The following is a 26,989-nucleotide window of genomic DNA, read 5'->3' on the forward strand; positions in this document are numbered from 1 at the left end:
AGCGCATTCCATGCAAAATTTAAAACATATTACAGTCCATTCGGGGGACAGAATATATTTATAGTTCAATACTGCTTCCATCCAAGGCATCATTAAGGTTTTTAAATTCATAAGTAAGGTAGCTTTCGCTAGAATGGAATGCTTTCGTACCGTGACGTAAAATACAGTCTCTACTACTTGAACCAGTGAAATACGCTAATTAATTCACCATTACATCACTACTAAGGTAATAACACTTCTTCAATGTGCTACCGAAAATGAAGATTTTTAATACAAAATACACGAACAAAATCTCAGACAATTATTATTTCAGGTACAGTAAATATTGAACATGTATAGTGTTCAGTTAGTAACTAGCGTAGTCACAACCCACTCCTGCTTCGTCATTCATCATGGATGCCAAGGACCTGTCGGTTGCCTCCTTGCTGTTAGTTGCAGTGGTAAGTTGATCTGATTGTGGCTTTTTATAATTATTTTATGTTTCAGCGTATGGAGAATTATCTGAATTACGTAATATGTCATTGTGGAGAAATTATATTGTGTGGCTTATCGATAACATAACTATTCCCCACCGGTATTTTAAACTCAATGGAAGGAGGGTGTTGTCTTTCAGATAGGGCGTTGTCTTTCTTGGTAACATCAAATCGTCTTAAGAAAGCCTTCGTAGTTTCAAAAATTTCGTCTGTATGTGCTGTATTATAATGACATCTCGACATTCACGACTGTGTTAATATCTGTACAATAATATTTTATGCACTCACAATCACAAGAGTAATTACTGTGGTCTGGATTTGTCTATGTATTTCTTACTTATGTCCAAAGATTGCAGTATTTTGTATTACGTACTTCGAGTTAGTTTTAAAATGCCACATTTCTGTTACATACAGATATAGTTAGTAGCTTGATGCGCATTCCATTCCGGTGAAGCAAATGGAAGAACCTATGAATCATCCACAACCTAATCATATATACTCTGCAAGCTCACTATGGAAAGACTTATCAATAACTTAACAGTAGGTGTTGTTCTCTTTTATAAACCTCAATCAATCAACCGATCAACCAGTCAACCACCCATGGTCTGTATTTAGGGCAGTTGCACGATGGCATATTCCCTATTTAATGAGGTACCCTTAGTTCACGACAGTGTGATATATTGTGTGTGCACGTTTAGCGTATTTTGTACCTAGAAGTATTTTCTCTTTGTTAATCAAGGAACCTTTGTTGTGAAATATTCCCATGATATACCGGTACCTACTCCACAAACTATGATCAGTCAGTAAAAGAACTTAGAATCTTCAAAAAATACAGGTCTTCAAACCATTTTCCCAAACCGAGTGAGTGGTAAGTGTAACGTAGCCGTTAGCGTGTATTCCGGAGGAGGTAGTTTTGAATCCCAACATCAGCAGCCCAGAAGATGGTTTTCCATGATTTTCCATATTCACGCCAATCTGTTCCACGACGGCTATCTCCCCAATCCCAGACTTCTCCTATCCTCACGTCACCGAAAACTTGCAAAAGATATACAGTATATATATTTTCTTAAGTTTGTGAATATAAGAATCAGCCATATTAATTCCTGGCACAACCACTCAGTATAGAGATGCACCGTATGATTTTGTTCCAGTGTATAGCTATGGATGGATTTAAATTGTGTAGAATGTTTCATGTGCTTTAAACTCTGTGGTGATCATTAAAGTACAAAAGTTCTACAAAAAAGTACGTTGTGGCGAAGGGACATCTATGGGCAGTTCAGTGTATCTCTAGCCGAGAGTACCTGTTAAAAGGACTTTGGTTTACAGGCTAGTTTTCCCACAGTAATGTTTAATTTGTCAATGATTGTCTTACTGTATTTCTTAGAGTATAGTAATGGAAGGAATAGTAATAAGAAAAGAAGGAAACTGCATTCACGTATTTCGGAAGACATACAGTTCTGATCAGAAAGTATAAATCTATTTATAGCCCATTCCTTAAAAAATATTCACATTTAATGGAAACTGAATATCGAGACATCAGAACCTGAACGAAGGGAAGTTCTTCAGTCTTTCAACCTGTTACTCGAAACGTTCATCGACTTAATGAACAAAACTAACAAACAAGTGATATAGCCTAAGTATATTTCATTGAGTAATAATTGATATCAGATATGAACTCTTCTATTATCTCTGATCGAATTAGGAAAACGAGTAAAATAAAATAAAAATTACCTTGATTATATGATTATTTCAGTCACATTGTTTAACTGCTATTAGACATACATATCTGGGGAAAATTCTTTCAGCCCATACACATCTATGAATGGTTCCTTCCTGAAAAATATTTGTGCACAGGTTCCTGGAAGTAACGAATTATCTTTTGTCTGTTGGAAGTAAGATTGATATACCGAGTAACATGTATTACTTTGAGTAAGAATACTGTGGGGAATCCTGCGTAATGGTGGTTATCTCTACTAATGAGTTTACGTGGTTTCTGTCGGGACAAGGATATAGAGTTTTAGTGTGCTGATGTTTGCAATCACTTTCAGGACAATTATTGAACCATGAGCAACTTACGGGTAGCTGAATAAATAATCCCCAGAACAGAACTCTGAAATATTCCAACACCATCCATCCGTAGACAGATTTTAGTTTTTGTGCGCTAAGCACTTCTGCAGACCACATAGAGATCTTTGTCACTAAACACTTCCCGGAATACTGGAGTGTGCTATACAACTTTCATGAATTTCGTTACGATTGAGTCATTCCGTTCCATGAAAAGTGAGGAAAAGCCTTTATATTGAAGAATGATTCAGTAATATTGCTAACCGCATTACAATTTAAAATATCTCCAAGAAGATGTCCATACCTATTCGATAGAACTGGTTGTTGTGGTCTCAAGATTACTTACTACGACACACAATTATCCACTTATAAATAAATGAACGAGTTTCTTCTCAAAATTAATGAATTTTTAGGTTTCACCATGCTCAGATTCCTCAGAAGCATCAGAATATGGAAAGTCGGTCCCTCGCGGTGATGTATAATGTGCCGGGCTGAGTGGCTTAGAGGGTTGACGTGCTGGCCTTCTGACCCCAACTTGGCAGGTTCGATCCTGGCTCAGTCCGGTGGTATTTGAAGGTGCTCAAATACGTCAGCCTCTTGTCGGTAGGTTTACTGCGGGACTGAATTCCGGCACCTCGGCTTCTCCGAAAACCGTACAACAGTAGTTAGTGGGACGTAAAGCAAATAACATTATTGATGTACAATGTATTGTTGGTACACAATAAACCAGTCCATGAAGCTATTGATTGCGAAATTCGTTAGTACTTTACTTGGGGATACTGTATACGTCTATTTCTTTTTCTATAGCTTTTCTCACACCTGTGGAGTCGCGGGTGCGAACTGTGTCGCACATGCGGACTTGGTCCTCTTTTACAGCCGGATGCCCTTCCTGACGCCTGTAATCACTATTGCGAGTTTCTGTGGTGGTTGGTAGTGTAGTGTGTTGGCTGAATGTGAAGAGGGCAGTGTTGGTGCAAACACAAACACCCTGTCCCCGTGCCAGAAGAATAAATCAGAGGCGATTAAAATTCCCGACCCGGCCTGGAATCGAACTCGGGACCCTCTGAACCGAAGGCCTCAACGCTGACCATTCAGTTAATGAGTGGAACATACTGTATACGTCTTGATTGGTGTGTTATAACATCCAATAACAATTTGTAATCGATTTCAGGCACTTGCAAGGGTTTCATGTCCAGTTAGCAACGAGGCAACTCTATTCGGGCCAGTTTGATAATGTAAAGCAGGGCCTCTCAAACGCCCAAAATTTCACGCGTGCAAATCGAGGCGCAAGAGCTCCGTGCACTGTGCATCGGTCCCGCTCGGCTCGGCTCGGACCAACGTTTCGTCTCTGGGCTACTCGGCTAAGCTCGGCTCAACTTGGCTCTGATTTGGAGCGCTACGGAGCAAGTGAGGAAGAGGGATACAGGGGGAGCGAGCGAGACAGGCGCGGGGAAAGAAAGAGACATCGCTATTGCTCCAAATCGAGGAGTGGGGGTTTGCACTCTGGTCAACCAAGCGAAGTCGTCTTTTGCACAGTGCATACACCCTGAGAGGCCCTGATGTAAAGGAAGATATTTACGATATATGCTCGATATACGCCTTAGTCGATGTCGTTAAAATGAATTATTCTGCATAATGCAAGTGATAAGGGTTCACAAGAAATTGTAGGATGGTGAGGGCCTGTAAAACCGTGGGAGGCATAGGCTGAGCTAACCTAATCATCAAAAATATTATTCAGTTCATCCTTGCTATGTTCGCTGTACACTGTATCTAAGATTTTCTCCGTTCGCATTGCTAATGTTTATCATGTACTGTCATATTGCGCATTCACCGATCAACGATAAATACCGTCTATGCTGAACAATCTATTCCACGTGATGTAACCTCAACCTTGTGATGAAAGGGAAAGACTGCTCCATGACCATCAAGCGTGAACATTTGCGTCATTCAGTCTGCTGTTTAAGCTTACATAGTAACGCAACTCACAGTCAGTGTCCGCCAGGAATGATTATTTTTCCACGTGGTAAATATGAATTCGCAGTTTCTCCTAGTCGGTAGTCACACGCAACGGCCGTCGGCTACATCAACAACTCGTGGAAAGCCCATTGGAGGTAAATCATCAATCCTGCCTGTATTTATGTAATTCTCTCTGTTCTAATCATGTCAGGTTGACTTCCTATTAAACATTTGTCAACTTAAACGATTGATGATCTTTTCCGACGCATATTGACATTACACGCCGCACTATAGTCTACCTTCCAAACGGGATAGCGCAGCCGTATTACTCACTTATCACCATTAAATACTGATGATGAGTCTTAATTATGTGACAAAAATCCTTTCGTGATGTATGTTAGTGTGTAAGAAAATAACACCTACGTACTTTAAAGAAGACTTGCTGATGTGGGTTAGGCTAATTGAATTCAAGTGATGGTAAATGATTTAAACGACCTCTACCCTTAAGCTTCCTCTGCCATTCCTTTGACTCAATCCGTATTATTCTACTGTACCCTTTCCTCTTTCTAAACCTACAACTGCATCCAGTCGCCCTCTACAATTGTTTTTTTTTTCTCCTTAACCTGTCAAATTAAATAATCTACCACTTCGTGCAAAATCACTTCCTTTCTTCGCGTGTGCTCGTACGACTCCGTATTTTGTGAAAGTTTAACATTGAAGAAAGCGCTACGGTGGAGGATGACTCGTCTTAACCTTATAAATAAATTTCAAAGACAAGGTAAGCAATTACAAAAGTGTGTTACTTGTTGTTCAAAACACAGTATTCAATTAAAAACAGTTGTTAAGAATCTGTCGATGCCGTTTCGAGTGTTTGTTAACGGTGACAAGTGAAAGACGAGTTTAGAGTGGAGTACTGCCAACTCCTGCACCCTGTTGATGCGCGTTCGTAGTGACACTCCATGTCACCAGTAGCGCTAGGATATAAGAGTAGGAGCACGTGGCATCCACAGAGAGTAGCACTATGAGTGTATGCGTTGTGTTTTCTAAGGGTATCTTACGTCAGGATACAGGAAGCAAGATGGCTGACACGCGCTTATCTACGCGCCAACATTAAACGTTTGTATATGAGTGTTTAGAAGTCACACGGTCTATTGTTATCTTACCACGTTCTTGTATTTAAAATGTAGGCGTATTTTGTAATGAACGGGAAAGTTTACAACAGTGGACAGTGACTGTTTTTATGGAGAGAGTTTTATATTTTTGTGGTGCAGTTAAAGCGGGCGGCATCGAGGAGGGGTGTGTGGAATCCAGGCACAGGCTTGGAGGCTGGGGCATGGTAATGGCAGACATGAGGAGAAAAAAAAAAAAAATACTGAAGGGAAGGTTTTCACAAAGGTAGCATCCCAAAAAAATTCATTTAAAATTTTACACAGTTAATAGGGGCAGAAGGCCTCCAAATCCGTATATAGGGCAGTGGTATAATACTGTAATTTACCACCACCATTATCTCCTAAAGTAATTGCAGTACTGCTTATTTCTACCACTGTATATTTGGAGTAAAAACTGGGACCAATATATACACACTATTTAGTTTGCTCTTCCTTCACAATGGAACAGAACAAAAAGAAAACGCCACAGGTGGTAAAATAGTATACCACTGCCCGTGTGGTGGAAACACATTGAGGCTGCATATGTTTGTGTGAAGTTGAAACCGAATTACGAAGTCATATACTAAATGCAGAAGTCTGAGGCATGTTTACAAATAATACTGATATGTTTTAGTTTCAGAATTATGTTTTCATACAGTTCTATTGCTTTTAACTTTGAGAAAATAATGAGATATCTGAAAGCATGCATGAGATTTCTAACCAAGGACAGGCTGTAGGCTACTTTGTATAACCGCTTTGTGAAACATTTATGAGAAATACAAACTGAGACGGTGTAAAACATTATTACAGGAGCTTCAAATATTATGTTAGCAGTATTGCATATTAGTAATTACATTTGCCTAACATGTTATATTGTTATAGCTGCCGTATTTATCACATAACCTCAATCGGTGATGGAGACACGTACAAATTGTTTGTGTGGGGTTGTTATTTTAATAAAAAAACCAAACCCCATGGCACTACAGCCCTTGAGGGGCCTTGGCCTTCTAACCGACTGCTGCTCAGCCCAAAGGCCTGCAGATTACGAGGTGTCGTGAGGCCAGCACGACGAATCCTCTCGGCCGTTATGGCTTTCTAGACCGGGACCGCTATCTCATCGTCAGATAGCTCCTCAATTCTAATCACGTAGGCTGAGTGGACCTCGAACCAGCCCTCAGGTCCAAGTAAAAATCTTTGACCTGCCCGGGAATCGAACCCGGCCCTCCGGGTAAGAGGCAGGCACGCTACCCCTACACCACGGGTCCGGCTTGCTTTTTTATACACCATCCTGTAAATTATCGGTATCAGGGAAAGGATAATAATAATAATAATAATAATAATAATAATAATAATAATAATAATAATAATAATAATAATAATAATAAATTATATTTGTAGATGGAGGGAAAATGCTTGACGGAGCTGGAAATCGAGCAACTAGTATCACTCTGACGAAATTGCTTTCCAGAGGTAATTTAGGGGCTGAGGACATTTTACTCGTGCAGCAAGTTAGATCTTCAATGCTTCTTCAGAAGCGGCAGCTACCTCGTCCACTAAGAGATTTTCTCCAAGGCAGGACGCCCAGAACATGAGATTGGGACTTACCGCAGATGTGCATATTGCAGCACAAAGAAAAAGCAAAAGCGTAACAATCTGATTTGCAAAACATGTGATAAGGTTGCTTTAGACGTTTCCACGAGAGTCAGTAAGACATTAGAATTACTGCTATATTTTATTTAGCTGTATTTTAATTATATGCATTTTGTTATATTGATATTGTCAGTGTGCAGAATTTTTAATTTTGATGATTTTATGATCAAATCTGATTTAATTTATGCGTTAGCACACGGTATTTTGGATGTAACAAAATGTGTGTGTGGTGGTAAATTATTATACCACTGCCCACCTGTGTTGTCGGTTGATCTAAATGGGCAGTGGTATAATAATTTACCACCCCATTAACCCTACCTACACGTCATTTTTTTCTGATTTTTTTATTGAATTGTGTTTCAAGCTCGGTAGAGAGGCAGTTTACAAAGTTTCAGAATTTTTGTAATACCCCCGGACTTCTGCCCTGTAAAGGGTTAATCTTAAGATTCTAAGCAGCTAAGGAAAGAAATATAATTAAATTAGCGACGCCATCCCTTGATGGCCTATACTGAAAGAGAGAGGTCATATAAGTTTAACTTTGGACAGATGAACCCTAAGAATTCGTTCGGTGTCTGGATTGCTCACTAAAAGGTTGGCCGGTGTTATTAAATCCAGAATAATGCACGTTCCATGAAATCTGGGGGCAAGCTTGCCTGTAGGAAGAATATTTTTCACAATGACTTGATCTCCAACCTTTAAATTGGTGGGTCACCGTCCATGAGCATATATCTCTCTAACCTTCCCCTGAGAAACCTTAAGGTTACATTTAGCTTTCTCCACAGATCGCTGATATTATCAAAGTTTATTGTCTCTGGCAAAATCTCATTGATTGACCATAGATTAGATTTTTGCTAGGGGCTTTACGTCGCACCGACACAGATAGGTCTTATGGCGACGATGGGATAGGAAAGGCCTAGGAGTTGGAAGGAAGCGGCCGTGGCCTTAATTAAGGTACAGCCCCAGCATTTGCCTGGGGTGAAAATGGGAAACCACGGAAAACCATTTTCAGGGCTGCCGATAGTGGGATTCGAACCTACTATCCCCCGGATGCAAGCTCACAGCCGCGCGCCTCTACACGCACGGCCAACTCGCCCGGTCATAGATTAGATAACGGCGTGTTAGGAACGAACTTAAACTTAAGAGATGTGGGTGCAAACTTGTGTGACTCGTGAACATCCGAGTTGGACGTGAAAGATAACCCATGCAGTGAAGTATCCCACCTACAATGGTCTCCATGATGAAAGGCGATAAAAGCAGGTCGAAGATTACGGTTAACCCGCTCAGCAAGAGATGGTTGTGGGTAATAAGCAGATGTTGTGACACGTGTACTCTTTCGAACTCATTTTCTTACACAATAGAAAAATGGGAAAGTTAATATCCACCTTTTCAATACAATATTTTACGTGAAAGTTTACATTTAAAACATCACATTTATTTACATTTTCTTAACATAATGTCCAAGTCTATCGCATTAATTACCGGTAGTTAAAGAAATTGCTACCTTCACGATAGGCTGAACGGATGTTAATGTGCTATACCAAATGCGGTGTCTAGTAGTCAGTGGATGTAAAAGCTGCGAAAGGTAAAACTCCGTACAATAAGCCGTCATTATACTTATTCTACCAAAAAACTACATATATTGAGACAAAAAATGAATTATTATTTCCTATTTCCTCCTATCCAGAATCGAGGTAAGGTAAAGCAAACTTACGTAACCCGCCAACACCAATAGAACTACTCAATACAGCTTTAAAAACATATCAGCAACCTTCGTTTGTTCTACAACCACCAATACACCAACGTCTTCAGATAATGAGTATCTTGCACAAGATGCACAGATTTTCTTGCATATTAGTATACGGTATATAATTTCGGCAAGTGCTTTGTGCTAGAATCTCACAGCTCTATATTTTTAGCGAGAATTTTATCATAAGATCAAGTTGACAGCATAGAATAGTTCCAGGAAGATCATCGGTTCTGTGGTTCAGTAGTGGCGATTAGGGGGGCCGAGGGGGGCAGTGGCCCCCTACTTTTTGGACTAAATATTACATTTATATTCGAATTTTAACCGGCTGAAACTACGAATAAAAGGAATTATTTAAAAAAGCAATTTGTACAAGCCTTTTCAGCTAATAATATCACTTATGTTATTTAATTATTAACAAAATTATTAGCGGAAATACCCAAAAAATGTCGTTCGCCGCGGCTAACCAATTTGTATAGCGCCGCAGCAAATAGTGGAGACTTTGCATGTACTGTGAGGAAGGGTAGCACCCTCTTTGGGGTACACTGAACCTATCATTTCTCTGTGTGTTGTTGTTTCCTTAGTGCCCAGTATGTCTTCATTTTTTCTGATCTTAATTTCCTCTCATCTTCTGAGATATTAGATATAGTTTTTAACGTAGATTTGTCTTGGAATCTTTTATTTTCGTCTTTAGTCTTTAGGACTTTTTCAGTCTCTTTAAACCAGTTGGGTTTTGTTTTGTGCTTGCGGAAAAATTCAAAGAAGCAGGGTCATGGACACTGAGGTATGATTCATCCGCTTGCCGCGCGCATTTGTCACTCTGGCAGTCTCTGTATATTAGTGTATCTTGGTTTCTTAGTATGTAGTCAAATACTAAGTGATTGTAATTGTATAATAACGCCGTCCTTCTATTAATTGTAATTAATGCGTAATATCGTTCCTTTGGTGAAAGTTTTATTGTGTAATATCGAATCAAAATCTTAAAAAAAAAAAAAAAAAACTATTATTACCACACTTAAATTGGTACACTGTCAACCTTTACCTCTCTGTCGAAATTCGCTCAGAGAGCATCAAAAAACTTACCTGGGCCGACGACCTTCGATGTTAGGCCCCTTAAAACAACAAGCAAGTTTGTAGCTTGTTTCTTCAGTTTTGATATATATAACCACGCACCCCCAAGGCGCTGTTTGTTGTTTGTATATTTCTTTTGCCCCCGCACTTTTAATTCCCAATCGCCGAAACCGCTGTGGTTGGTTTATAACACTTGGAAATATTGAATAGTTTAAATTCAGGTATCATTGGGACATTGGGTCGGGGGATAGACTACAGCTGGGGAGAATGACCAGTTCCTCGCCCAGGCGGCCTCTCCTGCTATGCTGAACAGGGACCTTGGTGCGGGATGGGAAGATTGGAAGGGATAGGCAAGGAAGAGGGAAGGAAGCGCCCGTGGCCTTAAGTTGGGTACTATCCCGGCATTTGCCTGGAGGAGAAGTGGGAAACCACGGAAAACCACTTCCAGGATGGCAGAGGTGGGAATCGAACCCACCTCTACTCAGTTGACCTCCCGAGGCTGAGTGGACCCCGTTCCAGCCCTCGTACCAATTTTCAAATTTCGTGGCAGAGCCGGGAATCGAACCCGGGCCTCCGGGGGTGGCAGCTAATCACACTAACCACTACACCACAGGTCAGCTACCTAACACCCTTTATTAGTCTCCAGCTCCTCTACATAGGCTTATGCCGAAATTAGCAAAATTTATTTATTTATATATTTAGGATCAGCAATAGCGTAATTAGTACTTGGTGACACGGTTATTGGATTTGCCACTTCCCTTCTTCTGGGTACCCGGGGAATGTTGATGGATTTCTATAAATTATATTAAGAACTTGTCTAGGTGCTAATTACCGGAGACAGAAAATAGACTGACAGGCACACAATAGTACATTATGCAACAGGCCTATAATGGCAATAATTAAGACACGAGTATGTTTATAACCCGTAACATACACGGCGTCCTCAACTGTGGTGTAGTGGTTAGTGTGATTAGCTGCCACCCCCGAAGGCGCGGGTTCGATTCCCGACTCTGCCACGAAATTTGAAAAGTGGTACGAGGGTTGGAACGGGGTTCACTCAGACTCGGGAGGTCAACTGAGTAGAGGAGGGTTCGATTCCCAGCTCAGCCATCCTGGAAGTGGTTTTCCGTGGTTTCCCCACTTCTCCTCCAGGCAAATGCCAGGATGGTACCTACTTAAGGCCACGGTCGCTTCCTCCCCTCTTCCTTGCCTCTCCCGTTCAATCTTCCCATCCCCCGCCAAGAACCCTGTTCATCATAGCAGGTGAGGCCGCCTGGGCGAGGCACTGGTCATCCTCCCCAGTTGTATCGCCCGACCCAGAGTCTGAAGCTCCAGGACACTCAGGCGGTGGGAGTGGGATCCCTCGCTGAAGTCCGAGGGAAAAACCAACCCTGGAGGGTAAGCAGATTACGAACGAACTTACACGGCTGTGTCCCTGGGACGCACGAGTGTTTTCTTTTGTAAGAAGATTTTCACATGTTGGCCGCACTGCGCTTACCCTCCCTGTAATCTCCCTTCCGTTCGTCCTTATGACCTTGGCAGGTGCGGACGTGCTGAGGTTTCCTTTTGTCTGTAATTGCAACGTTTGAGTCTCTGGGACCTATGTGTGTAAGGAAAGTGACTAATTTTTTTGTGCCCTAAAACGTTATTTTTGGAATAATATGTCACTATGCAGTGATGATGTGAGAGCATTGTTAGAAAAAGATTTAAGCAATATTTCGGACGCAGAAGGTGAGTTACCGAGCTCGATAGCTGCAGTCGCTTAAGTGCAGCCAGTATCCAGTAATCGGGAGATAGTGGGTTCGAGCCCCACTGTCGGCAGTCCTGAAGATGGTTTTCCGTGGTTTCCCATTTTCACACCAGGCAAATGCCGGGGCTGTACCTTAATTAATGCCACGGCCGCTTCCTTCCACTTCCTAGGCCTTTCCTGTCCCATCGTCGCCATAAGACATATCTGTGTCGGTGCGACGTAAAGCAAATAGCAAAAAAAAAAAAAAAAAAAAAAAAAGAAAGTGAGTTTGAAATTGTATGTATGTTTAGTCCTCAGCCCGAAGGCTGGTTGGATCCTCAACAGCTCCGCCATCAGCTGTCATAAATGGCCTAGTGAACGTAATTCAAATACTGGTGAAAGCGAGGAGAAAGAAGGCTTGTCGTGCATGTGCTAAGTGTCAGTTTCCACTGTGCGGGTCTTGAGGAACTGTCATTTGCTTGAAGTGTGCTGAATTATAAAGGCTCAAGGCTTCCTTTTGGTGATTAAAAGAGTAATTTTCTCCTTCTTTGAAAGTTATTTTTTGCTAGTGGCTTTACGTCGCACCGACACAGATAGGTTTTATGGCGACGATGGGATGGGGAAGGCCTGGGAGTTGGAAGGAAGTGGCCGTGGCCTTAACTGAGGTGCAGCCCCAGCATTTGCCTGGTGTGAAAGTGGAAAACCACGAAAAACCGTCTTCAGGGATGCCGACAGTGGGATTCGAACCCACTATCTCCCGGATTCAAGCTCACATCCGCGCGCTCCTAACCGCACAGCCAACTCGCTCGGTTTTTGAAGGTTTGAACCCATAACTGTTTGCATGAACTTTATTAGAACAGACTGATACAGAGATATTTTCCCCATTGCAAATCTGTGTTTATGTGACAATTTTGAGGAATAACTTATGTAGGTAAATATGTAAATCCTATTCTTTATTGATAGAACCACATAACTATTAATAATATAAAGCAAAATTTGAGTGTTTTTGGAATTGTTATTTTTTTAATAAGTAGATTTGAAGAATATTGAAGAAGAGGAACTGACAATTAAAAGTATATTTTCATTGAAAATGATAAGTTAAAGCTCATGCAATTTCAGAAAATGTTGAAAACCTGATACAATACGTGGTAGAAAAACTTACACTTGGGTCCCTTGGACGCATGGGTGTAAGCAACGTAATATTTTTTCACCGTGCAAGTGTCTTAATTACGTGTGTCTTAATTACAATTATAGGCGGGGTGATATGGTTGTTTATGCTCGACGATAATTATAACTCTATTTTTTAATATGCATACATTTCTGTCGAGATATCGCTTGGCAGTTGTGTTTACTGATCACAGCGCAGAGCACATGCGCGGGTTATTGATTTCCCGTGAGTGGATCAGAGACTTTCATAAAGCTTTGATAGAAGGTTATCATAACCCAGCTTTATTTCAAACACAAATTGTTTATTGTACAGTTGGTGAAGTGAATTTGTGGGAATGTGCCTTTTGGTTGTGGAATATTGGAAGGAGAAAGTGCATTGATGTTGATATGCGTGTCCGACATGTTTGATTTTGCTATCCTTGCCTAGTTGGTCAAGCAGTTGTATCATAATGAAGATCTGAACTCAAATTGGTGGAGAACCTGTATCATAATGAAACTTGAACTATAATGAGCCTCAATAAGCTTCAGTTTTCTGGCATATAATATATATATTTTGGCATCATCGAGCATAAACATATTTACAACATTTGCTGAAGGAAACTTCTATGTTATTTTAATAATTGCCGTTGAAACTACACTTATCACTTATGTTTACGTAAACATCATAAGAAAGACGACTGTTTGAAGTATAAAACGTGAAACAAAACAATACAATAGAAATATATATTCCTACATCGTGTTTGGGCGCAATGTGCCTGACGAGCACAAGGATGGATAATTTTACTATTATTGTGAAAATTTATAAACTACTGCATTATTTCATTACCAAGTAAGTAAAGTAAAAGATTCTGACGAACTGGCTGATATGGGCTTGAAGATTATGTGCAAACAGGAAACTACTGAAAGGTCCCCGCGAATGGCGAATACGAGATAAAAATTAACACATGCATCCATCAGGTCAGTTGCACCCGACGGAAGGTTTCACAAACAGGAAGTCCTCTCAGTTTCAATTACTGCGTTGATGGGGTGAAAGTTCCTTTTGGGGATCTTTGTAAGTATCTGGGTGTTAATATAAGGAAAGATCTTCATTGGAGTAATCGCATAAATGGGATTGTAAATAAAGGGTACAGATCTATGCACATGGTTATGAGGATGTTTAGGGGTTGTAGTAAGGATGTAAAGGAGAAGGCTCATAAGTCTCTGGTAAGACCCCCAACTAGAGTATGGTTCTAGTGTATGTGACCCTCACCAGGATTACTTGATTCAAGAACTGGAAAAAATCAAAGAAAAGCAGCTGGATTTGTTCTGGGTGATTTCCGACAAAAGAATAGCGTTACAAATATGTTGCAAAGTGTTGTAACCAAGGTTGAAATTTACAAAACACAACTTTTATTGCTTCACTTTATGATATTTACATAAATAACGGAAATTTATTTTGAAGCAAAAAGGAATATTGAATCTTGAGAAAAGTTTGTCTTTATACAATATGTACAGGTTTGCAGTCTTTATATACACTTCTATCTTGAAAAGATAGTCTTTGTGAATTGACACGTTGATAGTCGAAAACTATCTGGCACACTAACATAAATGTCTTTGAGAGTCCTTGTTTGTTGAAGTGCCTGAATTCCTAAAAAGCAAGTTCAATTGATTGAAGAAATTCCACCTAGCGAAACTAAGGGAGCTTGCATAACTTAGGGAATGAAAATGGCTTGTAAAAGAATTACGGAACATAGGCAGCGGAAACAGGTAAAGGAAGCGGTGACCAGAGGTGAGACCTCGTACTGCCAGAAATTCAGTCCACCTGGTCGAAGCACATTTTCAAGAGGAGTAGCCTCCGTGCTCGACGTAGGGTGTATTCTGGAGCTGGACACCGGGCAAGTGGGCAATTGAGCAGGCAGGGAGCTCCTATTTATAGTACACTCGATGGTCAGGCACGCGCACTGAGGGCTGCGCGTCGAAGCTAGCAGAATGATACACAGGCGCGCGTGCAGCTGGCTGACGGAGCGAGAAGGGAGTGCCGGACATACAACACCCTCCCCTCCTAAATACGCCGGTACGGCGTGAAACGGCGGCGGCGCTGGCGGCGACTGCGATGCTGGGGCGGAGCTGCTGATGTTTCTGTTGTATTGTCCGGAGCTGGAACTGGGCGGAGTGGCGCTGTCTCGTCCTGAAAGGAACCCATTGTTATTAAATGATCTAAAGCGCGTTCAGCAATAGATTTATCAGGTTTAGCAATAGCATCAATAGCTGGACATGGGCGGTAGCGCAGACGTATCTGATCTTGATGGCGGCAGATACGTTTCTCCGTAGTCTGTATCTCGTATAGACGATGACCCAAAGATCTGCAGATGACTCCAGGTATCCAGAGTGGGTTGGATTTGAATGTCCTGGTGTAGACCTTGTCGTTGAGGGAGAACTTCGTTGGTGATGTCTTATGCTGGGCCAGAAGAGGCTGTAACAGAGAAAGCAAAGTTCTGTGAGGTCGTCCATGGAGCTTCTGTGCAGGGGTGATATTATCAGCGCCGGGTAGAGTTCTGTAGTTGTTTAAGAGTTGGAGCAAGGCTTGGTCTTTATTTAAGCCTGAAGAGACAGCTTTCTTCATACTTCTTTTAAATGTTTGTACGAAGCGTTCAGCTTCACCATTAGATTGAGGGTGAAAAGGTGGTGCTAGGATATGACGAATGCCATTATGTGTACAAAAGTTCTGAAAAGCAGTAGCTGTAAATTGAGGTCCGTTGTCCGAAATGAGTACTTGCGGTAAACCTTCTGTAGTAAAGATTTTCTGGAGAGCACGAATGGTAGCTTCGGTTGTAGTAGTCGAATGCATATCCACGACATATGGAAAGTTTGACAGTGAATCGATGACTATTAACCACATGGAATTGAGGAAAGGACCTGCGAAATCGATGTGAACTCGTTCCCATGGAGTAGTAGCAGGAGGCCATGAAGCAAGATCAGAAGACGGGGCGTTCTGATTCGTTTGACATTGCTCACAATGACGTATTAGCTTTTCGATGGCGGCATCAATACCGGGCCAGTAGCAGTGTTGACGGGCGAGTTGCTTTGTTCTGGAGATACCCCAATGGCTTTGGTGTAATAATCCGAGAACTTGTTTCTGGAGGCTAAGTGGGATAACCACTCGGAAGATGGTGCCTGCTTCTAGTAATACAACTCCGGCACGAGTCGTGAGACGATGCTGCATACGATGATAAGGTGCCAGGTGGGCAGGAAGTGTGCTCTGAAGAGGCCAACCGTTGCGGATGTAAGTACGTACAGTAGCAAGTGTACTGTCCTTATCCGTAGCTTTAGCTATGCAGGTAGCATCAATAGGAAAACTGGATACAGTATCTTCAAGTTCTATGTCCAACTGAAGACATTCAGATTCTTGAGAATCGAAGGCAGTATCAGGACCAACGGGTAAGCGGGAAAGGGCATCAGCATTACAATGCTGGGATGTGGCTCGATATACAATCTGATAGGAATAATCAGAAAGGAACATGGACCATCTTTGAAGCTTTCTGAGGGAATTCTCTGGGATCTTATTACCAGGATGGAATAAGTGTACGAGAGGCTTATGATCGGTAATGATCAGGAAATGGTTGCCATAGAGATATTCATTGAAACGGCGAATACCAAAGATGATGGCTAAAGCTTCTTTCTCTATCTGTGAGTATCGACGTTGATGGTCATTAAGTGTTTTCGAAGCGAAGGCGATGGGGCGTTCTTGTCCATGACGATCCTTCTGGGAGAGAACGGCACCGACACCGTAGTCTGAAGCGTCAGTAGCTAGCGTGATGATCTTGGCAGGCTGAAAATGAGTGAGTTGTATAGCTTGAATTAAGGCGTTGTTGATTGTTTTCCATGCCTGTTGGCATTGCGGAGTCCACTGAAACTTAACACCTTTTTTACGTAGAGCGTTTAATGGAGCTGCCACTGTAGCGAAGCGTGGAATGAACTTATTATAATAGTTCGCTTTGCCTATGAAGGACTGAAGCTGCTTGAGGTTCTGAGGTGCTGGCATGTTTACTATCGCTGAGACATTCTGTGTACTAGGACGAATTCCATTCTTATCAAGTATATGTCCTAGGTAGTGAACTTGAGGCTGAAAGAAGGTACATTTAGCGAGATTCGCTCGTAGGCCATTGTCTTTCAATTTCTGGAGAAGGAGGCGTAGATTGGTTAGATGTTCCTGATGATCTTTTCCAGTAACAATAATATCATCCAGGTAGTTAGCACAACCGGGAATGGAGGCGGTGAGTTGAGCCAAATAGCGCTGAAAAATAGCCGCTGAGGATGAAACACCGAATGGGAGCCGCTGGAGCTGGAGCAGTCCGAGAGGAGTGTTGAGTGTGAGAAATTTCTTAGATTCTTCGTCTAAAAGTAGCTGGAGATATGCTTCTTTAAGATCAACTCGAGAGAAGAATTGTCCACCAGAGAGACGACGGAATAAGTCTTCTGGACGTGGAATAGGAAAGATATCTGTGTCGAGTTGTGCGTTGACTGTAGATCGAAAATCGCCACAAAGGCGAACATTACCATCAGGTTTCTTGATTACCACGAGTGGAGTAGCCCATTGACTAGAAGTCACTGGTACAACAATTCCAGTTTGTATCCATCTTTCTAATTCTTTCGTGACCTGGTCTTGAAGTGCTAGGGGTACTGGGCGTGCTTTGAAGAAGCGAGGCTTAGCTCCGGATTTCAGCTGTATGTGAGCTGTATAGTCTTTGGCTGTTCCGAGCTGAGAGTCGAAGACTTCAGGAAACTGCGCTAGGAGAGCGGTAACGTCAGAAGTAGGATGCAATGCAGATACGACGTTAATGTTGTCATGTATCTGGAAACCAAATAAGTTAAATAGATCCATGCCCATAATGTTTGATGCAGTGTAGTTGTTAACTACGAGAAGAGGAATGGCCTTCTGAATTCCTTTATAACTAGCCTGAAGCTTGATTTGACCTTTGATGTCAATTTTATTCTTGTTAAATGTCACGAGCTGGATGTCAGCTGGAGAGCATGAAGGTGAACCTAAGTCGTGGTAGGTAGTCAGGTTAATAATAGAGACAGGTGATCCAGTATCTAATTGAAAATCGACAGATCGATCAGAAAATGAGAGAGGAATGATGATTTTGTGAGAATCCTTTGTGGGAAGAATAAGATCGATCTGATCAACTTCCATGTCTTGGCGGGGCTGTATATGCTTCCGGCGCGCTGCAGTAGTCTTAGCAGGGCGGAGCGAACTTTGACAGACAGTCTTAATGTGTCCAAGTTTATTACATCGTTCACAAGTAGCTTTGAAAAAACGACAGTCACGACGTTCATGATGCTTGAAACAACCTCGGCAGGAAGGCAGGAGTTTCGAGGTGCTTTTAGAATTGGGCTTCCGTGTAGCATTGCGAGAGGGAACCTGGCGAGAATGCTTGGTGGAGAGCGCCTTATCCGTACGGTTCACTGTAGCAGAGGACTTGCGGGCCTGAGGCGAGACTTGTGCGACTTCGTGTGGAGAAGCTATGGCTGCGGCAGTCTTGGTAGTAAGCTCATAAACCGTAGCAATACGCTGGACGTCTTCTAAAGAAGGGTTACTCTGCTTGACAGCGTCAAAACGTATTTTGTCTTCAGGAGTATGTAAAATTATCATGTCCCGAATGAGAGAATCAGTGTAGGATGAACCACAACCGTCCTTGGAGCAGATGAACTGGCAGGGTTTAGCTAGACCACGCAATTCAGTTATCCATTCAGTATGTGTCTGATGGGGTTGCTTTCTGCTCTGAAAAAATTTATAGCGAGCAGCCACTATGTGAGGAGCTTTGGCATAGTGTTCCGTGAGACGGGCCAAGAGCTGCGTGAAGGGTACCTCAGATAAGTGTTCTTCCGGACTTAATTTACGTAGTAATTCACACGTAGCATTGCCAACCGAACTAAGAAATAGTGCGCGGCGGCGTTGATCATCGGTGACAGAATGGCAGATGAAATGCTGTTGTAAACGGGCTAAATAAACTGACCATTCTTCCTTAGCCGGATCAAAAGCAGAGAACGGAGGAATAGCTGATGGCTGTGTAGAGACAGAAATAGCTTGAATAGCCTGAATTAATGCGGCCTGTTGTTGTTGCATAAACTGTTGTTGTTGCTGCTGTAAGGCTTGGAAGACCGTAGCGAGTTGTTCCGCAGTAGCCATTGCGAGATGCGTGCAAGAATGAGTAAGGTAAGCTGTGTGTCAGAACTGGTTGGAGTGTCGTTGTTGTTTAGCACGTCGCCGTAGAGTTGACAACTGGGCCTGTTGAATTGTAGTGTCGTGTTTACCTCGTCGCTATAGAGTTGGCGATTGGGGCTGATGACGTGTAGTTTGGTGCTTGTTACCTCGTCACCATAGAGTTGGCAACTGGGGTCGAAGAATTGTAGGTTGGTGCGTTTTTACCTCGTCGCCATAGAGTTGTGTTGTAACCAAGGTTGAAATTTACAAAACACAACTTTTATTGCTTCACTTTATGATATTTACATAAATAACGGAAATTTATTTTGAAGCAAAAAGGAATATTGAATCTTGAGAAAAGTTTGTCTTTATACAATATGTACAGGTTTGCAGTCTTTATATACACTTCTATCTTGAAAAGATAGTCTTTGTGAATTGACACGTTGATAGTCGAAAACTATCTGGCACACTAACATAAATGTCTTTGAGAGTCCTTGTTTGTTGAAGTGCCTGAATTCCTAAAAAGCAAGTTCAATTGATTGAAGAAATTCCACCTAGCGAAACTAAGGGAGCTTGCATAACTTAGGGAATGAAAATGGCTTGTAAAAGAATTACGGAACATAGGCAGCGGAAACAGGTAAAGGAAGCGGTGACCAGAGGTGAGACCTCGTACTGCCAGAAATTCAGTCCACCTGGTCGAAGCACATTTTCAAGAGGAGTAGCCTCCGTGCTCGACGTAGGGTGTATTCTGGAGCTGGACACCGGGCAAGTGGGCAATTGAGCAGGCAGGGAGCTCCTATTTATAGTACACTCGATGGTCAGGCACGCGCACTGAGGGCTGCGCGTCGAAGCTAGCAGAATGATACACAGGCGCGCGTGCAGCTGGCTGACGGAGCGAGAAGGGAGTGCCGGACATACAACACAAAGCTTGGGCTGGGTAGAACTGGGAGAAAGGAGACGAGCTGCTCGACTGAGTGGTATGTTCCGAGCTGTCAGCGGAGAAATGGTGTCGAATGGCATTAGTAGACGAATAAGTATGAGTGGCGTCTTTAAAAGTAGGAAAGATCACAATATGAAGATAAAGTTGGAATACATGAGGACAGATTGAGGCAAATATTGATTTATAGGAAGGGGAGTTAGGGATTGAAATAACTTACCAAGGGAGATGTTCAATAACTTTCCAATGTCATTTAAATCATTTAAGAAAAGGCTAGAAAAACAACAGATAGGGAATCTGCCACCTGGGCGACTGCCCTAAATGCAGATCAGTATTGATTGATAACATCAGCAGTGGTCACACCGTGCGGAGGCTTCTGCGCCAGTAGTGGACAATGGATATACAAATGAATACATTCATTAGGAAATAGTTTTTACTTCGTAATACTTCCATTCTCTTTCAAGTGGTACGGAATGCCCTCTCCTAAAAATTTAACTGACACTTCGCAGGTAATCAGCCGGTCAAGTGGTACGGAATGTCCGGTGGTACGAAATGTCCTAGAACGGAGAAAATAATTAGAAGAACAAGTGCAGGACACAGTACTCTATATCTAGATGATGTGATGACTGGTCCTGTTTGACTGAAGAGAGTAACACTAACTGTGTCATGAAAGTGGAATTTGTCGGGCTGAGTGGCTCAGACGGTTGAGGCGATGGCCTTCTGACCCCATCTCGGCAGTTTCGATCCTGGCTCAGTCCAGTGGTATTTGAAGGTGCTCAAATACATATCCTCGTGTCGGTAGATTTACTGGCACGTAAAAGAACTCCTGCGGACTACATTCCGGCACCTCGGCGTCTCCGAAAATGTAGTTATTGGGACGTAAAGCAAATTACATTATTATTATTATTATTATTATTATTATTATTATTATTATTATTATTATTATTATTGAAGTTGCATCCGTCCATGACCAGAAAGAAATGCATGAAAAAGAGAAAATTGAGAGAGAGTCCGAAGTAGACAATTTTTTGTTAGTGGCTTTACGTCGCACCTTCACAGATTGGTCTTATGGCGACGAGATGTTGACAGTTAAAGAAAGGGCAAAGCCTGAAATTGGTAGCTAGAGATGAGAGCAGAATGAGCTGTAAATGAAGTATGGAAGAAAGTTGTGTATAAATGTTACTGAAGGCATTGTCCTCCCTGTTTAATATTTAAGAATCATCAGTCATTCAATTCCCATCCCTTATCTTCCATTTGTCCTAAGCCATCAATCAATCAATCAAACCGATATGAAGGTAATCTCTGCTCCCCATATAAAAATGAAAAGGCTAATATTGATGCAGTAGTTTGTTAGCTCCCTTCTCCCCAAAATTATAAATTTCATTTCCTTCAATTGTGTATATGTCAGCTAAATGATACATTTTACTATATTACAGATAGTTTTCAACGTCATGTACGAAGCCTCTAAACGAAGTACTCATGAAGAAGCACGTGAGTACGTGAGGGAGGCCATGTGGTACCATACCCTCATTCTAATGAACATCGCTGCCTTCATCGCGCATAGACTGATGCACAACTATCTGGATGAGTAAGTAGACAAAATGTGGCCTATATTAATATTGAATTACTACAGTTATCACTACAATTACTATTAATAGTAATAATTATATTGATATTAGTTATTTTAAGGTTCACCAAGAACTGTTTCCAGTTTTTGGAGAAGCCGATAAATCTTTGTCCCTTAACAGTTCAGGTCACTCAAGTTGTTGGAAGTGTGTAGAGTATGTGGATGTTTCTGTACATTCTGTGAGTTGAGACATAAACTAACTGTAAGGATAGAGTTCGTAATGTACTATTCGTTTGGCAGTTCAGGTTGTTCAAGCTGTTTCCTAGAATCTCTCCTTCGGTTCATATAATAAAGCAAGGTAGTGCAATAAATACGTGGGTAGGTTTCCATAATATCAAACATGTGTTTACCTAATTACGTCGAAAATAATATTACGGACACTTTTCATGAGTTTTTATAAATTACGCACGGAAAATATTTTAAAATTCTCAAACACAGCTTAAGTACAAAAATGTGACTAAACCTATGACAAATATGGCAAAGAAAATTTTTAACAGTCATAATATAGTATAATTAACACGTGGGCAGGTTTCTATAATATCAAACAGTTTACTTATTAAGGGAAATTTTTTGGTAGTTTTTGTATATTACACACAGAAAATATAATTAGAAAATTAACTCAAATAAATATTGTGGTAGCTGGCCTGTGAAAGTATGTTAGCCTAAAGAAATATACAATATTTTTCACACAGGGCCGATGACCTTTAAATAACAAACAAGCATTTGTCACACACAATTTAAATTTAGTAATATTCGTGTATTGCAGTTCATCCACTAGAGAGTGACTAGGAACTTGAATTATTTAAAAAGTTCTCATCACAAATAATGTTAATTAATTTAAGGAATTGTATTCGTTTAGAGAACATTAATGTGGTATGTTCCGAGCCGTCAGCGGAGAGATGGCGTGGAATGACATTAGTAGACGAGTAAGTGTGAGTGTGGTCTTTAAAAGTAGGAAAGATCACAATATGAAGGTAAAGTTGGAATTCAAGAGGACAAATTGGGGCAAATATTCACTTATAGGAAGGGGAGATAGGGACTGGAATAACTTACCAAGGGAGATGTTCAATAAATTTCCAATTTCTTTGAAATCATTTAAGAAAAGGCTATGAAAACAACAGATAGGGAATCTGCCACCTGGGAGACTTCCCTAAATGCAGATCAGTATTGTTTGATTGATTGATTGATTGATTGATTGATTGATTGATTGATTGATTGATTGATTGATTGATTGATTGATTGATTGATTGATTGATTGAGTGTATTCTAGCAATTTACCTATTATTATTTTCATCGTAATTATCCGCCTTACCTTAGATAAGATCCTTTCGGTTGGGGCAGATGTTGCCATTACGAACAGTATCACTTTTACAAGCGTCCACAAGAAGGCACTTATGGCTCTCGTCTCCTTCAACCAATTCAAAGAATCTTTCCTTCTGTCCTTCTAGGATTTTCGGTTTCCCAATATTACCTTCATTTTAGTGATGCACCATTTAGCTCCATTTATTCATTAGTTATCCGTCGGAGGTGCATGGCACGCCTCCGCAGCCTGAACGTTCCAACCCTGTACTTCACTACCGCTACATGAGTGGTAAAGAGATAGTCGAACTCTCTTCTTCTCCTCATTCTACTTCTCTTTCTTCTTCCTGGTGCTCTTTCTATTTCATGTGGGGTCTGCCTTCTTGTATTTCACCCTCTATTTTGCCCGCTCTTCAGCGTCTGCAGGGTGAACATCTGCTGCTCTTATGTCCTTTCTCAGACAGTGCTTCCACCAATATTCAGGTCGGTCTCGAGACCATTGTCCACATAGCCTAAGTGTGAGCGCTCACTTCGCGATAGCACCTCTCGATGCTATTCGACAGGAGAAGGCTATGTGCCACAACCGGCTTTTACCGTCTCCCTTCCTACTATGATATATCATGTCATTCATTTCATCTTATTATCTACCCTGATGAGGTTGACGTCAGGAAGGACATCGGTTATAAAAAAAATACATCTTAACAGATTCATCTCACCACAAACCCAACACCGTAGAGAAACGGGACAAGGAATGGACACACGTAGGTTTTAACGTCATGCACCCTTGGCCAGCAGTTCACATTTCAAATAACCCACGTTGTGACGTCACAGCTCTGTCAGGAGAAGGTCTGCGCGTTCGGTTGTGTAAAGATAAGCATGCATTTTTAAATCACCGTGCCGATTACGTCACAGCTCCGTCACTACTCCAAGGGGGAGACGACAAAGAGCCTGTGTGAGCTTAGGTTACCGTTCGTGGCCAAGGTTTGGTTAACACACGATGTAACCACCCCCACATGTCACCTCACTAGTTCGGCTCCTCCAAGGGGAGCCCTTCTGGGGTTAGGTTAGCGTTCCCTCAGCGAGGTTAGGTTAACACGTCATAACCTAAACTACCAGTCACATAACCGATTGGAATCCTCCATGGGGAGCTTGTGTGAGTGAGGTTAGGTTAGCGTTCGTGCGCAAGGTTAGGTTAACAAGTCATATTGACATCTTAACTTCATCTTCAGGTCACCTAACCCATTCGTGGCTCCTCCATGGGCCCCTGATCCATTCGGCTCCTCCAAAGGGTTCCGTGAATTTTCTGACTGGGCTCCTTCAATGGGGGGCCATCCGATTTGGCTCCTCCAAATTGGCCCGTGAGGTTAGATTGCATTCGTACGTAAGGTTATGACGTCGTAACCTCACCTAGCGGTCACAAACACTCCAGTTTGGCCAGTGGGGATAGTATTACCCTCGTACGTATGCGTACGTCGTCATAACCTCACCTAGGGGGTCAGTAGCGCTCCAGATCATCCCCTGACCAATTAGACCCCTACAATGGAGTCTGTGAGTTGAGGCATGCTCTCATACGCAAGTTTATGACTTTATTCCGCGTTCAATGGTTTAGAACCTATATTGTCTTACTACTCAACTAGGGGCAATGACCTCGCGTTAGAATATACATTGCCTTACTACTCAACTAGTGGTCAATGACCTCGTGGGAAAATGCTGACTCTGCACCCGTTGTTTTAGAACATACGTAGCACATCTGCTATCATACTTGAAGAAAACAACAGTTGCACAAAAATACACCGCAATTTATATCCTAACCAAATTAGAGGGAAGACAGCGAAATTGTCAATGAGCTGTCGTGGCCTTCATATTAACTATATTGTGATATGTGTGACCATTAATTGTCATAAATTACTTGTTAAGGCATTACTAAAAATTCATTCGAAAACAGTCGTGGCAGGTCGCTCTAATAAACTCTGGAATGATGAGTAGTAAAGGGGAGTAACGCAAAGATTTGCATACCGGTACTCATTACCTTCATAATAATAATAATAGTAATAATGTTATTTGTTTTACGTCCCACTGACTACTCTTTTACGGTTTTCGGAGACGCCGAGGTGCCGGAATTTAGTATCGTAGGAGTTCTCTTACGTGCCAGTAAATCTACCGACACGAGGCTGACGTATTTGAGCACATTCTAATACCACCGGACTGAGCCAGGATCGAACCTGCCAAGTTGGGGTCAGAAGGTCAGCGCCTCAACCGTCTGAGCCACTCAGCCCGGCACTCACTCATTACCTTAAATTGAGATGATGTTTTTAAATTTGAAAAATTGTATAATATGAAATCTACCTACTGGTCCATGTATATATTCTTAATATTTGTGTGTTGGTTGATCTATATGTTGCTGTATTTTCTGCTACTGCAGCTATCTACACTACTCTACCTTGTCCTCGTTCTTTTAAATTCTAAATGAACACAGTGCTAATTATTCTTAATTTAGACAGCATATTCTTTCAGAGATAAAGAAAATGTACTTATATTACTAGTGGAGGAATATTTATCATTAGTTAATGATTAGAAACATTGTTTTTAATCAGAGAAACCATTTCAAATACAAAAATATACAAAGGCACTGAAATAACACTGTGATGCCACTAGTCGTCGATATAATGGAAATGCTAAATTCTCTTCTTGCTTATTTTTCAGGTGAAGAAACGGCAGTTTCACACTGGAAAGGAAAGGAGCATTAACTGTACCAGAGAGAAAGGAAAATGGAAAAAATACTCAGTACAAATACTGTTATGAATCAAGCAAAATTTCCTTGTTTTGTGCTCCTCAATTTGAAAGAAATCTACAATTTAGGTTGTTGCATCTTATTCATTTCTTCTTATATTTTCCTGATAATTTATTAATTATATCTTTAAAAATGAATTGTATTTGTGCAACTAAATGCATTCTCAAATAAAGGCAAAAGTTTGATAATACCGCAACGTTATTTGATACCTTTAGTACAATATTGTGATGATTCTAGCTAGAAATACACGCCCTGTAATCCTTTCTTTTGTAGAAATCTACTTAATAAGTTATTGCATCTTCTTAAATTCATTGTAAATTTTCTTGAAATTTCAGGAATAGTATATTTACGGAATTCTTTTTATACTTACAAGTGATAGAATAAAAGGCAATTAAATTAAATTAAAAGCAGCAGTATTTGTGCAAATGAAGAATACGTTATAGTTACTTCGTAACCAATAATCTACATAAATAAAATATCTTGTCCTGACTGACTGACTGACTGACTGACTGACTGACTGACTGACTGACTGACTCATCATCGCCGAGCCAAAACTACTGGACATAATGAAATGAAATTTTGGGGATACATTCATATTAACATATAGGTGCTCGTTAAGAGAGGATTTTTGGATATTCCATCGCTAAGGGGGTGAGAAGGGGGGTAAAACTTTAAAATGGTTGCATCTATATCTCAAAACTTCAATAGTTTACAGATGTAAAAATTAGTATTTAGAATCATCTTTTAAAATAAGGAAACACGTATTTTCTTGTTTTCAGAAAATCCCAATAGGAGGGGTGAGAAAGGGTGATAAAGGGGTTGAGTGCCTTTAATCAGGATACCGGTACTTATATCTCAGAAACTGAACATGTTACAGACCTGAAAATTTGTACTTTTGATCTCTTTTAAAAATAAAGAAACACGAATTTTGTTATTTTTAGAAAATCCAATTGATGGGATGGTGAAAAGGGGGGTGAATTTTTAAAATGAGTGTATCTATATCTCAAAACTTTGAAAGTTTACAGATGTAAAAATTGGTATTTCGAATCTTCATTAAAAATAAAGAAACACGTATGTTTTATTTTCGCAAAATCCCATTAGGAGGGGTGAAAACGGGGGGAAAACGGATTGAATGCCTTTCAAGAGGCC

At 41.1% G+C, this 26,989-nt stretch overlaps 1 long non-coding RNA gene across 2 annotated transcripts; it reads left to right on the forward strand.

Moving 5' to 3' along the window:
* The first annotated feature begins 392 nt into the window (after window positions 1-392).
* On the forward strand, window positions 393-25,946 carry LOC136862856 (uncharacterized). Of its 2 annotated transcripts, none has more exons than XR_010859078.2 (3): window positions 393-440; window positions 21,560-21,711; window positions 25,753-25,946. It is a non-coding gene; the product is annotated as an uncharacterized lncRNA (long non-coding RNA). The 2 variants fall into 2 exon arrangements; XR_010859079.2 differs by lacking the exon at window positions 393-440 and adding an exon at window positions 4,519-4,648.
* Window positions 25,947-26,989: the final 1,043 nt, after the last annotated feature.

Source organism: Anabrus simplex, chromosome 2, assembly GCF_040414725.1.
Source record: "Anabrus simplex isolate iqAnaSimp1 chromosome 2, ASM4041472v1, whole genome shotgun sequence".
Lineage (NCBI taxonomy): Eukaryota > Metazoa > Arthropoda > Insecta > Orthoptera > Tettigoniidae > Anabrus > Anabrus simplex.